Genomic DNA, 16,467 nt, shown 5'->3' on the forward strand with positions numbered 1-16,467 from the left:
GAGTTTGCCAGTGTGCATTTAATGAAAACATTTTCATCAAAAATGTTTAATTAAAAAAAAAACAATCAAGTAGACTTAACAATATGAATTCATTCTTCAAAGAGACAATGAATTAGAAAATTAGGAAAATGCATGGGGTGCCTGGGTGGCCCAGTCGGTTGAGCATCCGACTTCGGCTCAGGTCATGATCTCGAGGCCCGTGAGTTCGAGCCCCGCGTCGGGCTCTGTGCTGACCGCTCAGAGCCTGGAGCCTGTTTCAGATTCTGCGTCTCCCTCTTTCTCTGACCCTCCCCCGTTCATGCTCTGTCTCTCTCTGTCTCAAACATAAATAAACGTTAAAAAAAAATTAAAAAAAAAGAAAATTAGGAAAATGCAAAGGAAACCACCCATCGGACTGCCCACATATCTAGGCAAAGAGGTGGGTGCATGTGAAGTTCTACCAAATGACACGGTTTAATAGGGTCCCAGATGCTGGTTAACCACAACAGTGTCCTTCTGGTGTGAACTTGACTCTGCTGAGGTTGTGGGCACTTGTACAGAAGCAGCAGCATTGCAAGATCAGTGAGCAGAATACCCGAGCTAGACAGAAACAGACATCGACTCTCTTTGATATGTGATCTTTCGTGTGTATTTGTGGAAAACCCACTTTGGCAGCTGAGGTCCTGAACATATCACTTAGGTTTCATTGTAAAAAGGGAACTCGTTTCTTCTTTCTTACCTCCTCTTCTCAAATGCTTTAGAATTGCATCCACACCCTCCCTTCCTCCTTCTCTTCCTCCCTCTCTGTCACTCACACACATGCACACACAGAGTCTTTTGATTTGTGTATTTATTTTGTTCCTTTTCGGCTTTCTGTCTGGGACGGTCACATAATCACAGTGCCCTCCATCCACCAAGTGCGGCCGAGACCCCTTTCTTCCCGTAGAGCCTGTCTGTTGCCTCAGCCCTCACCCTGAAGGTATCCTGCAGCCCCGAGCAAGGTCCCCACAGCAGAAGAGTTTCTGAACAGTTCCTGCTGCACATGTCCTTCCTGTCCCACAGAGTTCTCAACAGCTGTCCAGAGTCTGGATGTGCAGGGAGGGTGTGCAGGAAGCTCAGGGGCTGCAGGGCTTGGAGGGGCCAGCCCTGCTTTGCAGGCGATGCAGTCTCTTTGCTTGTCCTCCTCTGGTGTCTCCCCTGGTTCTCTGGCATTTCACGTGTGTTTGGGGAGCCCTCTGGCACACAGTCTGCCTGATAAGAACACGGGGATTAAGGCGACTGTAGTCCCCCCGCCCCAGGCACTACCGTCGATAGTAGAAATGTATTTATACGTGTCAAATAAGTTACGGTCTGGAAGGTGCATAATGAAAGGCTTCTGAGTGAGAACAGTCTCGAATGTAAGTGGAGACAACTATGGAGTCCATTGCTGATAAGGAAGCAACAGGTTTGGGCAGCCTGGAGGCGAACTGGTTTCACTGCGTTTGGGCTTCCTGGGGCCACTGTAATAAAGCACCTAAGACAACTGAAGCCTCTTGTCTTGCAGTTCTGGAGGCCAGACGTCCGAAACCCAAGCTGCAGTCTCGGCAGGGCTGTTTCTTTCTGGAGGCTCTGAGGGGGAGTCTGTCCCACGCCTCTCTCTAGCTTCTGCTGGCGGCCGGCGGTCCTTGGCTTGTGGACACATCACTCCCATTTCTTCTTTATTTTACTTTATTTGCTTACTTATTTTTTAAAGATTTTATTTTTAAGTAGTCCCCACACCCATCGTGGGCCTCAAACTCACAACCGCGAGATCAAGAGTTGTGTGCTCCGCTGACTGAGCCAGCCGAGCTGCCCAGCATCACCCCCGTCTCCGCATCCCGTTGTCACACAGTGTTCTCTTCCTTCTGTGTCGGTGTCCAAATTTCCCTCTTCTCGTGAGGACACCAGGTATGGACACCTCTAGACTCCAGTACATCGTTGTGACTTGGTTATACCTGCGATGACCCTATTTCCAAATGAGGTCGCATTCAGTGGAGTTAGGACGTGAACATAACTTTTGGGGGCACAGTTCCACCCGGAGCATGGCATTCTCCACATTCTCCACCCCCGTCTGTATTTGCAGCTGCGCTTGTCTTGCCCCGTCCTCAGCACCTGCACTCTTTGGAACTATCGACATTTTGCCCAGACGACTCTGTGGCGGACTGTCCCGGGCCTTGAGCGCGTTAGCAGCCTCCCCGGCCTCTACCCCCTGGTTCGCACCAGAGTAGCCTTCCTCAGCATAGCTGTCATGGCCCCAGATGTCTCCAGACATCACCATACGTCCCCGGGACAAAATCGCTCATGGTCGACAGCCACTGCTTCACAGTGATTTCCGTTTTATCACATTCCCTTGTCTATTTTAAGAGTTATTCTCATACGTATCTACTACTATGTTATTTTTATCAAAGTTTACTTATGTATTTTGAGAGAGACAGAGAGAGCACGAGCAAGGAGGGGCAGAGAGAGCAGGAGAGAAAGAATCCCAAGCAGGCTCTGCAGTGCCAGCACAGAGCCCGATGCGGGGCTCCCACTCACGAGACAGTGAGATCGCGACCTGGGCCAAAATCAAGAGCTGGCCGCCCAATCGACTGAGCCACCCAGGCACCCTGTACTACTACGTTATTTAGTACGTAGAGATCCATGACTACAATACCTTTTTCTACCATTGCCAAATTACCCTCTGACTTTTTAAAATTAAATTTCCTATTATCGTTTATTAGTATTGGTATTCCTGCATCTTTTGTTTTTAATTTCCTGACAAATGACTGCCCATCATTTCCTTTTCAACTCATTTATAGAGTGCCTGTTTCTTTTTTATTTATTTATTTTTTTTATTAAAAAATTTTTTTAACGTTTATTTATTTCTGAGACAGAGAGAGACAGAGCATGACCAGGGGAGGGGCAGAGAGAGAGGGAGACACAGAATCCAAAGCAGCTCCAGGCTCTGAGCTGTCAGCACCGAGCCCGATGTGGGGCTTGAACTCGTGGACTGTGAGATCATGACCTGAGCCGAAGTGGGCCACTTAACCAACTGAGCCACCCAGGCGCCCCATATTTGTTATGTTTTTTTTTTTTTAACGTTTATTTATTTTTAAGACAGAGAGAGACAGAGCATGAACGGGGGAGGGTCAGAGAGAGAGGGAGACACAGAATCCGAAACAGGCTCCAGGCTCTGAGCTGTCAGCACAGAGCCTAACGCGGGGCTTGAACTCGCAAGCTGTGAGATCTTGACCTGAGCTGAACTCGGCCGCTTAACTGACTGAGCCTCCCAGGCGCCCCTAGAGTGCCTGTTTCAACCACCACTCCCCCAGAGTGCTGCTCATCTAGTAAGCCTGGGTCTGCTCTGATCGCAAGTCTCTCCAAAGCAAAGGGGGTGTTGTGCTGTCAGGAGAGACAGAAACTCTCTTAGCCTCACCTTGTCTGTGTACAAAGATTAAGCTGAGAATCCTGTATCCCACGATTTTCTGTGCGTAAGCGACACATCTGTTGGGCTGTACGAAGAAGTGTCATGTTCTTTCCATTTGAATCCTTTGCCAAGTTTGAGGTTGCCAAAGAGAAGGAAGATTCTTTCTTTCTAAGCCTGTGAGTTGGACACTCGGTATCTGAGTCAGTTTGTGAGGGGGACCAGGGTGGGTACGGATGTGCTCCACCTTGGTACAGCCCACGCTGGTCCTCCTCGCTCCTGATTTTGTGATGATGCCGCAAAACTTTGGAGCAGGAACATAGCCTCTAGAAATCTCTAGAAATGAGCACATTTTCCCGGTTCTGCAAGTACTTCTGAAAAGCTCCTTTTGCTTCTGGAAATGCACCAGATACAATGTCCTCTGCAAAGAAACCTTCAGAATGCTTGAGAAGAGAGCAGTAAGTTACACTTTAACATTTGCTATCTCTAACAGGAGGGGACAAATTCCTGAGGCTTGAAGTTTCAAGAGAATAGCAGATGTTTGGTTCACTTCATATCGGGTAATGAATTAGAGGTGCTTTCCTGGTCCCACCCAGAGGTCCACCCCCGCGGTGCGGACTTCTTGCCACCCACTCATCTGTCATCTTGCTCGACTGTCACCTACACAAAGCCTTTCTTTCCCCTCCCAGGCAGTGCTCATGGCTTCCTATTCTGGGTCCACCAGCCCTTTGTGTGTCCTATATTTAGAACTGAATGAATTGTTGGGTAATGATTTGTTTATGTGTCTGTCTCTCGCAGTGGGTGATGAGCTCCTTGCAGCCAGGGACGATGTCCTCTTCATTTCCATACACCCATCTCCTTTTGGTGAATGAACCTCTGATCTATTTTCGCATCTTTCTGGACACCTTTCTGATTCCTGTTGCCATCCGCATAAACTCCAGACTTGTGCCTCGAGTGCCTCAAGCCTGTCAGAGTGAAGAAACTCGGCCCTCCTGTGTGGGTTGGGCTCTCTCTCTCTCCGGGCATCCACCCTTCTGTTGGCAACGTATCTTCCCAAATACCAAACCACCCCTCCCTTGCTCTGGGTGAGCCTTTCCTCATTCTCAAGGTCGGTAGCAGCACCCCTGGGTGTTGCTGTAGCATTGTGTGCTTTACCTAACGCATGATTTCACACACACTCTTGTGATGGCCTGCACGTCTGCTCTATCCCCTGGACTGAAAGACCCTGAGCCCCCTGTGTCAGTTTCCTGCCTCCTAGCAGGGAGCCTGGTGCTCAGTAAATATTGGTTGAATCACATCGCTCACAAAATCTGTGGGACGTATCACAAAAGTCTGTAGTAAAGTAGGGAGAGAATGTAATCAGAAGTTAGAAAACTTGAGCTCTTGTCCAGGTTACACACAAGGAGGAAAATAAGACATGAAAGTTTGCCCCAAGTGTAAGAGCACTTTAGGAAAGAGGGGACTTAGGCCAAGAGAAAGAGGTCCCCACCAGGAAGTGGGACCCAAAGTGCAAGGACAGTGAAAAACCAGACAAGTCAGCTTAGCAGGGACGGGGGTCCACAAGATCCAGTGGGAACACGGCCTCTTCATGTCACAGTGGCTCAACAGTGCAAGCACCAGGGCAGAACTACTCCCAGGCAGCTGGGCTGACACTAAGATTGCCCCAGGGAAGAAACCAACAACAGAAAGAATCATTGTTTGGTTTGGGATAAGGACAGGACATCACACCTGAAGTTGACTTATTTCTGCCTGTCTGCCATTTATTCCCCTGCTGACTCGACGGGAAGGAATCTGTGTCCGCTGTGTGGCCTTGCGACATGGAAGGGACGGGGTGGAACTCAGGCTTTGGCAACCCTTGTGACGTGATTGGCATGTGACGGCTGCCCAGGTGGCTCACCTGGCTGTTGTCCACACTGCCAACCGCGTGAAAGGAGGCAGGCCATTCTGTCTTTGAGTCTCAGCGTCCGTCTCTAGAAAAATGAGGACACGTGTTTACATTACGAACCTTAGACAAAACTTAGCTTTGACGTTTTTATGACTATATGAACTTGTTTATGCCATCCATCCATGACCTTGAACATAGCTCTAGGAGGACGGGATTCATCTTGTGTCTTCTGTGCCACCGCTGAGCTGTCCAATTGGCTGTCGCACACAGTGGATATTTTAAAATGGAGTTTATTCTCTGACAAATGTTAAGCCACTTCTCTTTAAATCTCTCTCTCTCTCTCTCTCTCTCTCTCTCTCTCTTTCATTGGGTTAGATACCTCAAACCTGTATTTGTCTACCTTCCTTCCTTATCTGGGACCTTGGCTGGGCATTGGTTGGAAAACCTAGATGTGGCCTTTCCATATTGTCTCAGCTTCCTCATAGTGTGGGAGCTGGGTTCCCAGGGCGAGTGCTTCAAGAGAACAGAGTAAAAGAGCATGGCATTTTTTTTCCCTATGGCCTAACGATGGAGCTCATAGAGCCTTACTTTTGCCATACTTTATTGGTAAGGCAGACATAAAGGTCCACCCAGGCCCGAGGAGAAGAACACAGACTCTATCACTCAATGAGAGGAGAGTTAAGGTCACATCGTAGCATGCAGAATGGGATACAATTTGGTGGCCTTCTTTGGAAAATACAATCTACCGCAATGAGTAAATTTTCACCAATTCATGGTGGAATGAAAAAAATGAAACCAAATTGTTTCGAGTTAGAGGACAGTCCTTGATTCTGAGCTGGAGTTTTCAGGTTGAAATGTCCTGCATTGAATGAAGTGACAATTATTGTACTTGGCCATTCTTTTTCTTGAGATACGTACTGTGCAAAATAAAAAGCTGGTGACTTTAGGCCAGGCTCCAAGGTTTTGTGAAATTCAGAATCTGGCAGTTTTATTGTATCTAGGTTTTCTGTTCAGTGTCACAAGGTCTTTTGCAGCATGCCCAATAAATGATCATTCATTCTTTGAACACTCCGGGTGACCTTGGGCTCTCCTCATGGAAAGTTTAGCTACTCTCATTGAGAACAGTCCTTATTGGTATAAGTTCTGAGTTACCTTCCTGCTGTAACTCGGACCCTTGATCTTGAATCTTCCTTCTATTCACTTGACAGCTTTTGTATTAAGTAACGACCTCGTTCACCACCGCACCATTATGTTTTCCTTTTTCTAGGATAGACAATCTTAATTGCTGTAAATGTTCTTTTTTTTTTAATGTTTATTTATTTTTGAGAGACAGAGACAGACAGTGTCAGTGGGGGAGGGATAGAGTAAGAGAGAAAGACACAGAATCTGAAGATGCTCCAGGCTCTGAGCTGTCAGCACAGAGCCCGACGCGGGGCTCGAACTCACAAACTGCGAGATCATGACCTGAGCCGAAGTTGGACACTCAACCGACTGAGCCACCCAGGCTCCCCACTTGCTGTAAGTGTTCTTAAAGTGATCTGTCCGTAGATTGGGTTCTAGGTAAGCTTTAATAAAATGGTGGTATTATCTATCTTCTAGGATCCTGATACCCTCAATTTGTTCTTGTTGGGATTATGGTCATCAAGGTTCGTGCTGGCTATACATTTCTGTATTCTACAATCCTGTTTATATACTTCTAGAATTATTACAGTTTGGCAATGTTCTTCTTCCAAAGGTGATTACAACAAGAAAATTGTTCTGAGCAGTACAGAAAACAATGAGACTACTAAAGCTCTTAGAACTTAAAAAAAAAAAACAAAAAATAGGTACAGCACAGAGATGGTATATATGAAATATATAGTTAATTAAATTTTTTTAAAACATTTATTTATTTTTGGAGACAGAGCATGAGCAGGGGTGGGGCAGAGAGAGAGGGAGACAAAGAATCTGAAGCAGGCTCCAGGCTCTGAGCTGTCAGTGCAGAGCCCAACACAGGGCTCGAACCCACAAACAGTGAGATCATGACCTGAGCCGAAGTCGGATGCTCAACTGACTGAGCCACCCAGGCACCCCCTATAGTTAGTTTTAAATCCAAATTTAAGAAAGTATAAACTTCCAGTTTTCTTCAAGTCCTATCCTTATGCAATTATTTTTACACTCAAATTGGCTCCTCAATTTTATTCCAGTATTTTATTATTAATATTTTACTATTGTTATTACTACTATTGCTGCTAAACACATTTCAACTGCTGGTTTTTGTCTCTCACTTTAGTCTCTCCAGAAGTTGTTTGTTCTGGTGCTTTTCTCTCTAATTGGTCTTTACAGTTTCTTTGCAAATTTGGTATAACCATCTTCTGAACCTTCATCTAAGTCATTAACTGAAACTGTGAACAGGATGGGCTGGAGTAGAGAACTCTGGATCACTTCTCCAGCTGATTGACCCTAAGTCTGGGTGACTCTGTCTACACACCTTATTGCACTACTGTGCAAAATGCCTTTCTGAAATTCACGCTTCTTAGGCTGGACATCCTTCTGCCTGTTTGCCTTCTCAATCTCTGGGAGTAATTACATAAGAATGGGTAGATTTTTTTTTTTTAATGAGTTTGGATAGGCTCCCCATGACCTCTGCTCTCCCTTTTGTCACAAAGCATCTGTTTTACAACCTGTTTTAGTATTTTTCTAGGAGTTCATTTCAAGCTTAGTCCTCTGTAGCTCCTGAGATCCATGTTTATTACTTAATCCAAATAGGACCAAAAGTTGTCATCAGTATCTTTTGGGCCCGTTTCCTTCCATGTTCCAAATTTCTCTTAGGATTCCGAACTGTGGTTTAAAGTTGCATCTTTTGGGTCCTGGGAATGAATTGTTCTGAACCTAGAAGCCAGGGTGATTAGTTTCTATGCGTCAAGCAGGAGTCAAACATTGCCCATCTAATTTTAGAGTCTGGACAGCTTGAAACTATCAACAAATATTTAGCAACAAAATTGACCAACCAAAATGAAACTGCGATCATAGATGTTTGAGTGTACAAGTGGAGTGCTCGCCTGAACGCCTTGAAGGGGCAAAGGGCCCGTTAATGTCAAGGGTGTTGGGATAGAATGAGGGGCCAAGTGGAATTTTATTATTCCTGTGACTCCATGAATGCCCAGGCTGATGTGGTCTGAGAAGACATACGTTAGACTTAAATAACTCTAGTTTAGATGATGATAAATACTCCCAGATGACTTAGTTTTCCATCACATTCATAGCTCCAACCAAGTCTGAGTCAGTCATAACTAATTCCACATTGATAATGGCTTTCCTGTGTTTTCAAACATTCAGTTGATGAATTATCCTCAAGGAGTTTCTTAAGGCATGTCAAGAATTTATCAGAGGTTTGCTCTGAGAAAAATGAGTTTGGACTCTGGTTAAATCCTTTTTTCCCATGGATTGTGACTTGGCACCTGAGCCAGTTTTATTATTTGTGGGAAAAATGTTGTCACGTATCCGTAACAATAGACAGTCTGTCCTACATTGCTACCTCAGTACCACTCCTGTCTCTCTTTGGCCCGATTCTGCTGTGCCACATGAGTTTTGCATTCTCATGTTAGAATCCTATTTTCTATGTACTTTTTCTTTTCAATGTTCATTTAGTTTTGAGAGAGAGAGAGAGAGACACACACACAGAGAGTGGGGAAGGGGCCGGGAGAGAGGAAGACATAGAATCCGAAGCAGGCTCCAGGCTCCGAGCTGTCAGCACAGAGCCCGACACGGGGCTCGAACTCCCAGGCCGCGAGATCATGACCTGAGCCGAAGTCGGACGCTTAACCGACTGAGCCACCCAGGCGCCCCTCTGTGTACTTTCTTAACACACAGTGTTCTATCTAAATTTTTTCTTTACTTCTTTTTTTTTTTTTTTTTTTTAAGGCCTGTACTCTTGCAGTTTTCTATTCCAGACATAAGTAGCAGAGCAATCTTACATGACGGTACTCCTGGGGACCTCGCTGTCTTTTCCCTTGCAACTCTGACGTGGATCAGGGGGCCGTCCCCTCCTCCTCTGCCCCCACCTTCTTTGGCGCAGTCTTCCGTACGGGCTCGCTGCCGTTGCGGTTCTATTGCTCCAGAAGATGGTCCTTCTGGAAGGATTTGAAGGCTCGGGTAGGCCCTCCTTCCATGTGACCCACATCTGGTCCATCCAAGATGCTCATGTATCCTGTGCTTGGTCGTCTCTGTGAGGATAGAGCACTTCCGTCACTGCTTTAGTCCATTTGGGCTGGGGCCCCTTTTTTGAAATTGTTCTGCACCCCAGGCCTTTGTGCTCCAGGCCTGCAAGGGGAGGAGAAGCCCCAAGGATCCCCGGAATGTCTCAGGTATTCTCTGAGAAGACAGAGGCTTTCTCTGCAGCTCTCCTCGTTTCTGTCTGAGTCTCACCCAGAATCGCCCTCCACTGTCCGTTCATGGCAGTCCAGGCTTCTCCCGGCACGTGCCTTACGACTCCTCCAGCCTCTCCCCTCTGCCAAGTCTCACGGCGCTTCCACGGTTTTAAGTATTTGTTATAACCGCACCCCCACTTTTCGGTACCAGTTTCTGTCTTAGTCTGCCTGGGCTGTTATTATAAAAATTCCGTAAACCAGGTGGTTTATAAAGCACACTTATTCCTCCCAGTTCTGGAGGCTAGGAAGTTCAAGATCAAGGCACCAACAGATTCAGTGTCTAGTGAGGCTCTGCTTCCTCCTTGAAGGCTGTCTTCCTCCTGTAATGTCACAGGGCAGAAGGGACGAAAGAGCTCTCTGGGGTCTCTTGTATAAGGGCACTGATCCCATTTATGATTACCCTGCCCCATGGCTTAATCACCTCCCAAAGTCCCACCTCCTAATACCATGACCTTGGGGGTTAGATTTTAGCATAAGGATTTGGGGGAAGTATACACATTCAGTGTGTTACAATCCCCAAAGCAGCTTAGCTAGCCTGTTGGGTGTTGTGTACCTAACAGATTGGAGTTGACACTGTGCACTCGGACCCCTCTAGACGCGGGGTGTCGAGCTCTCCGGGCAGTCTTTTGGAGTTCCTTTTGCCAGTGAGGTCCTCGGATCTCTGCAGAGAAGCCTCTTGCAAACTCGTCCTCCAACCTCTAACCCTTTCACCCTTTCATACTCCTGAACTTTATTTTAACTGTCTTCCTTTGAAAAGTTGCAAGTCCTGCTAAGTGGTTTGTTCCACAACTTACTTTAACGTCTGATATGTAGAGGTACTATTTTCCTAAGGCCACCTTAACCAAGTGCCATAACTTTGGTGGCTTAAGGCAGACATTTATTCTCTCACTGTTCTGGGGTCCAGAAATCTGAAACCAAGTTGTTAACAAACTCACGCTCCCTCCGAAGGCTCGAGGGAAGAATCCTTCCTGGCCTCGTCCGGCTTCTGGTGGCTCCTGTTCATCCTTGGAGTTCCTTGGCCTGTAATGACATCACCCAGATTTCTGCCCCCATCTTCACACCCACCTCTTCCCTGTGCCTCCTCTGGGTCTCTGTATCCAGATCTCCCTCCCCTTTCTCTTGTAATGACAACAGCCATTGGCTCTAAGACCCACCCTAATCAAGTATGACCTCATTCTTAACTTGATCACATCTGCAAAGACTCTATTTCCAAATAGGGTCACATTCCCTGGTATCGGGGTTAGGATTTAGGCACAGCTTTTGAGGCGGGGCGCAGTTGAACCCACCACGCTAGGTTACTCGATGCCCTAGGTGAAACCTTCAGGAAAAATGTGTTTACATAAATTTTTAATGAGCTTAATGGGTCAAGCTTGATGATGGGACTATGTTAAAAAAACAAAAAACAAAAAACAAAACAAAATGAAAAAGCATTGTTTAGTTGGTCGTATCTCCATATGGAGTTGCCACTGCAATTAGGTCCTTAATTATGTATCGTCTCACCATTCGGTTATATGGTGTATGGTTGTATGGGTTTTGAGAGTAGAGGCCCCATCTTTCACGTCCTTCCAAGGTTCGTAGCTCACTGCTTAGTACGGAGTAAGTGCCGAGGAAAACCAGATGATGACCATTCTCTTCACAGCAGCATGAAAGCTTCGGTTGTAGCGTGAGGGATTTCAGTGCAACGTGACATGTTTCCTGATATTGAAAATAATTGACATTGGCATGTATTCCTGAGGAAGGGTGGGGAATTGCTGTCTCTGGGACTCACAGCCCAGTGCGGAGCTTAGGGAAGCCTGCTGTCCCAACGCGCTGACCCTAAGGAACCCCCATGCTAAGACACACCATTCATCCCTTTACGTATCACTGAGGGAGAAACAATGCTGCCGAATGTGATTGTAAGGCGTTGCGAATATAAGATGCATCGTAACCGCAGGCGGTAAAAGTGGAAGAAAAAGGGTGAATCTTAGAATCGATGAAATACAGTACTGAAACAGAACACAGTGTCTTTTCATCTGTGCAAAGGAAAGAGTGAGCAGGCGTTGTGGGCGGGACGCTGGGCTTCCCCAGCCCGGAGCCCCCAGGGTGGTGGAATCTGGGATTTTATTTGCAAGAGTGTGGGTTTTGCAGTCTGACAGACAGGCAGTAGCATTTTACCTTTTCTTCTCGGAGTCTCGTTTCCTTATCTGTAAAGGTGGAATAGCAACAACATCCTTATAGGGCTTTTTGTGAGAATCCAGTGACATAAGTGAACACGCCCATCTAGGAGCCTGGCCCTTGGGAGTTTCTTCTTCCCTTTCCTGTGCTCCTCCCCTTTGCCTCCCTCGGATGCTCACAATGGAGAAGTAGAAAATAACTTAGACTATATCATGACCTCAGACAATTTAAATTCTGAACACTTGATTCGTTAGATTCCAAATAGAATGCTCATGTCTCATTATTACACTTGCATATTTTATTAGTTTCCGGCTGCAATAAGGTACCAATTTTGTGTGTTACTCCAGTGCGGATTTGTTCTCTTGTAGTTCTGGAGGACAGAAGTCTGATGCAGGGTCTCTGGGCCAACATCCCGATGTGGGCGTGTTTGTATCTGGGGGCCCTAACAGGGTCTGGCTCACACCCTTTCTGGTGCCTGCAGGCTGCCTGCCCTCCTTGGCGGCCCCTTGCCCCCCACCGCCAAAGGGGTGCCAAAGACAGCATCTATCTCCTTGTGCCTTTCTTCTGTGGTCACATCTCCTTTTGACCAACTCTCTGATCCCTTCTTCCATCTTTTAAGGGTTTTAGGATGATTACCTTGGGCCTGGCAGGATAATCCAGGATAGCCTCCCTGTTTTAAGGTCAGCGATGAACTTTTTTTTTTTTTTAGTTTATTTATTTATACTGAGAGAGAGAGAGAGAGAGAGAGAGAGAGATTATGTGCATGCATGTGTGAGTGCATGTGTGAGAGGGGCAGAGGAAGAGAGGGAGAGAGAATCCCAAACAGGCGCCTCCCTGTCAGGCAGAGACCGACGTGAGGTTCTATCTCATGAACCATGAGATCGTGATCGTGACCCGAGCCAAAATCGAGAGTCAGACGCTTAACCAACTGAGCCACCCAGGCACCCTGGCCAATGAACATCTTTAATTCATCTGCTACTGTGGTTCCCCTTTGCCATATAATCTAACGTATCTGCAGGTTCTAGGTTAGGACGTGGACATCTTTGGGGGCCACGATTCTGCCTACCATACATATTGTAAAATATCTATTCATCTCCCTTGTTTCTTAATTGATTATATCTGTGTGGCTTAAAAAAAAATCTCATGTTTGAACACCTGCAATTCAATCGATACCTCTATGATGTCACTTGAGCATTATATCAAAATGATCTATTTGTATGTATCTGTCCACCATACTAATACATATGCTTCTTAGGGATGCTTCTTATCCATCTTTGAATTCCCTGAACACAGGACAGTGATTAATGTAAAATAGATTCTTGATAAATGATTATGGAATGGAACAGGATGAACTTTATTTATTTTCGAAAAATGTCTTATATTGTCTTTTTTTACACTCTTATAAATATCTTCCAAAACCCAAGTGCCTTTGGTTTCGAAACTTTTGTCTTTCTGTATAACAATTTTTCATCTCATATACTTTGAGAAATACATGATTTGTTTCATTCTATTAAGTGGAAATTCACATAAGAAATGTAGAAAAATGAAAATAATAATAAAAATTATTTTCAGGTTGTTTTAAAAGGAGAATGAAGGCCTGTGAAGTTTCCTAATATATACAACCAGGATTTCACTTCAAATGTGAAAGGAAATTGGACATTATTTTCCCGAGAGACTTTGGTTCTATTAACAAGGAACCATTTGTATTCTGCATGAACCGTGAAAGTCAATCATTTATCCTTAGTTATGTGACTTTCCAGTGTCTTACATCAATGTCTGCATCAGCAGGAATAATCCATCCAGTTTTGGTTGAAGCCAAACATATTTATTGCATTTTTCTGTGAATTTGACAGAATATGCAATATTCTGAATATACAAACGAGATTCTGGGGAAATCCCTGTTGCTGTTGTCATTGTTGTTGTTGTTGTTGTTGCTGTTGCTGTTTCCTTTGTCATTAATATCTCTTCAGTTTTCTCATCTGCGCACAAAAGAGTGAAATAAAATCAACCTTTGACTCATTCTCAGATCGTCCATTAAAACTGATCGGCTAACAAGATGATCCATTTACTATATACTTTTAGTCTTGATACTTTTCCCTAGTAACGTTTTCTTTAGTATATTCTCTTACCTCTCCTGTATTGTTCTTTTCATTGGTTTTTATGCTCCTAATAGGCAACATTCTTTACTTCCATAGTCCTTGCTAAAATAGCATTCCCTGTCTCTTAGGAAAAGCAGGCATAGACCTGCTTCTAAATCAAAGGCCTCCAGCACTGAAGGTAGCCTCATGGCTTTTCGTGGGCCCAGTAAAAATACACAGTCATTACTGCAAATTGACTTCTGTTCCTCAGAAGAAAGATTTACCTGTTCCCTGGGCTCTGCTTCTAGTTCTGCCAGTCTGCATGCAGTGACTTTGTAGGAGTTAAAACTGGGCAATAGGGTCGGTGCTTAACATATGTGAGCTTCACAGGCCAAAAATAATTCTGTCATTTCTAGTGGTCCCACAATTTTGAGATATGGTTGGAGTAAGTATTAGGACTGTGGTTTCCTCTGATGTAAAAAAAGGGGATTTAAATATAACTATTTCTCCTTTTTAAAAGCATTATTTCAGGGGCGCCTGGGTGGCTTAATTGGTTGGGCCTCCAGCTTCAGCTCAGTTTCAGCTGAGATCCAGCTCAGATCTGGCAGTTCATGGGTTCGAGCCCCGCATCGGGCTCTGTGCTAACAGCTCAGAGCCTGGAGCCTGCTTCCAATTCTGTGTCTCCCTCTCTCTCTGCACCTCTCCCACTCACGCTCTCTCTGTCTCAAAAATAAATAAACATTAAAAAAAATTTTTAAACAGAAAAAAAAAGAAAAATTATCTATAATCTCACCAACTGGGGTGACAGCATTTTAATGGTTCTTCTTTCCAATTTTTATATAAATTATAACTATGATATGACTGTGTGTATATATCATATATAAGCTTTTCTATGTGTATATCCTTTTATTTTAAAATAACAAAAACGGGGGCACCTGGGTGGCTCAGTTGGTTCAGTGTCTGACTCTTGATTTCAGCCCAGGTCATGATCTCAGGGTTGGTGGGTTCCGGCCATGAGTTGGGCTCTGACAACAAGGAGCCTGATTGGGATTCTCTGTCTCTCCCTCTCTCTCTGCCCCTCCCTCACTCACACATGCACACTCTCTGTCTCCCAAAGTAGATAAATAAACATTAGAAAAAAAAAAAACAAAAATGTCATCATGTACAGGCTCTGCCCCCTCACCAGAATGAAATCTCCTTCAGGTGACTGTCTTCCTTATCTTATCTGTTCTAATTCCTAGTATAGCATCTGGCATACAGTAGGTCCTCAATAAGTAGACAGTTGTTGATTCACTGTTTTTATCACTGCACCCTGTGCTGTAAGCCTTTCCCACAGTAATTAATACAGAAAATGAATTTAGCCGAATCTTACTGAGGAATGTTGAAAAATGTGACTTACCACTTTCAGTTATAAAATGAGGAAGTTTTGGGGATCTAATGTACAGCCTGGTGACTTTAGTTAATAGCACTGTATTGTATACTTGAAATTGGTTAAGGGAGTAGATCTTGAGTGTTCTTACCACACATGCGCACAAACAGTGGTAACTGTGTGAGGTGATGGGTGTGTTAATGAACTTGACTGTGGTAATCCTTGCACTCTCAGTATGTATCTTAAACCATTATGTTGCACATCTTAAATATGTACAACTTCCATCTGTCAATTATACCCCAAGAATGCTGGGAAAAAAAGAGAGGTGTGATTTACCCTAGGAATTGTCAATAGACGTACTGCTGGGGCAACCACAGGAGGTAACGATAAAGAACAGAAGATCTTTGCCTGCTGAGAGCTCACAGCAGAGTCCTGGGATTGCCTTTCCTTAGCCAGACAGCCACCTAGCCCACAGGACACCTCCATCTGGGAACAGCCACACTCAGTGACTGGTAGATAAGGGGACACCAAGTCTCAGCCCCGTGTCTCAATTCAGTTCAATGCTGAAGGGCCATCCCTGCTGAGAACTCATGGTGTACTGGCTCATATTGGATATTCCCGGCCAGTGCAACACAACACAACCTCTCTTTTCACTCATCCTGCTCCCAGCATTTCTTCCCAGTTGCTCCTGAGAGCAGACCGCCGACAGCAGACCCCCAGTAACCACCCAAAAGCTCTGTCTCAGAGTCTCTTTCCCAGGAAACCCAATGCATTCAATGTTTGGGCTGTTTCCACATGTTTTGCAGCTATAAACATGGCTGCAATGGATAGCCTTGTTCAAATGTTCTTCTTCCCCACTTAGTGATTTAGGGTAAATTGCCAGAAGAAAAATTTTGTTGATTAGAAAGGATAAATGTTTTTAAGGCTTTTGCTACCAGATGGCAAACCGACTCTAGAAGGGTTGCAGAATTTACAGTTTTATTGACAATGTATGATGATACCCATCCCCCCACTTTCTTGTCACCACTGGGGCTTCCTTTGTGGGTTGGTTTGATTTTAATTTTGACGTGTTTAATGGGGAGAAAAAGCTTTGTCATTGCTTTGTATTTGCAGTGCATTGATAACTAGAAATGTTCAACATGTTTCCCTATATCTACAGAACGTTTGTGTTT

Source organism: Panthera onca, chromosome D3 (genome assembly GCF_046562875.1).
Source record: "Panthera onca isolate mPanOnc1 chromosome D3, mPanOnc1 haplotype 2, whole genome shotgun sequence".
Lineage (NCBI taxonomy): Eukaryota > Metazoa > Chordata > Mammalia > Carnivora > Felidae > Panthera > Panthera onca.